General features: G+C 47.2%; 1 non-coding gene across 1 annotated transcript; it reads right to left on the bottom strand.

Annotated features, from left to right (window-relative positions):
* Positions 1-207: 207 nt before the first annotated feature.
* On the bottom strand, positions 208-279 carry TRNAQ-CUG (transfer RNA glutamine (anticodon CUG)). The gene has a single exon. It is a non-coding gene; the product is annotated as a tRNA-Gln (tRNA).
* Positions 280-959: the final 680 nt, after the last annotated feature.

Raw genomic sequence — 959 nt, 5'->3', positions numbered from 1 at the left:
CTGATTTCCTTAAGAATTGATAGGTTTGATCTTCTAGCAGTCCATGGGACTCTCAAGAGTCTCCTCCAGCACCATAATTCAACTTTAGAGACCAACAAAGTTTTTCATTGGTATGTGCTTTCGTGTGTGCATGCACACTTCTTCAGATCTCCTTAAATGTTTCCTGAGGCAGGGGATTACTATGAAACGACAGAAGAAAAAAGGGAAAGGTCCCACCGAGATTTGAACTCGGATCGCTGGATTCAGAGTCCAGAGTGCTAACCATTACACCATGGAACCTCTGCTTGTGGGACATTCGAACGCTATTCGTTCTCTGCTCGTCGGGGAGGAAAGGCGGGGACTCCGCCGGCCAATGGCGTCGCGTCGTTCGGCTTCTGCTTTGCATTTCCGGCTCCTTCCTCGCACTCATTTTGTAGCAAGGCCCCATTCAGAGAACAAAAGAAAAGACTCGCGCGGGGCTGGGCGAAGCTGATTGGCCGGGAGGGAAATTAAGCGTTCCAACCCTTTGCACTCCCTCTACTCCCACGCCTTTCTTTTATGCTTCGTTCTGTTATTATTGTAAAGGATCGTGTTAACCCTCTAGTTGCCGGCGCTTTGTAATTTCCCCCTCTTCCTCCTTCCCAACCCCAGATAGTTCAGCTTCCCTCCTCCATTTCCGCTGCCTCTTATCTCCCCGCCCCTTCTGTGCCCCCAAATCGTCAGCCTCGCTTGCAAGGCGATCTACTCAGCGACAGCAGAAAACAACAACAACAACAACAACAGGTTTGTTCAAATGCTTTGTAACCATTACTGAAAATTTGCGGGAGGGCGGGTGATGGAAAGGGGAATCGAGGCGGGTGGAGAGAAGGAAGGGGCTTTGAACCGTAGTAGAACCAGATTTTATTATATTTTTTAAACCGTATCGCTAAAAAAAAAGTAATTAAATTTATTATAGGAGGGTGATAATAATATTGAAGATA

Source organism: Zootoca vivipara, chromosome 13, assembly GCF_963506605.1.
Source record: "Zootoca vivipara chromosome 13, rZooViv1.1, whole genome shotgun sequence".
Classification (NCBI taxonomy): Eukaryota; Metazoa; Chordata; class Lepidosauria; order Squamata; family Lacertidae; genus Zootoca; species Zootoca vivipara.
Note: the sequence above shows the minus strand (reverse complement) of the source record. Positions and strands in the feature narration are given on the sequence as shown.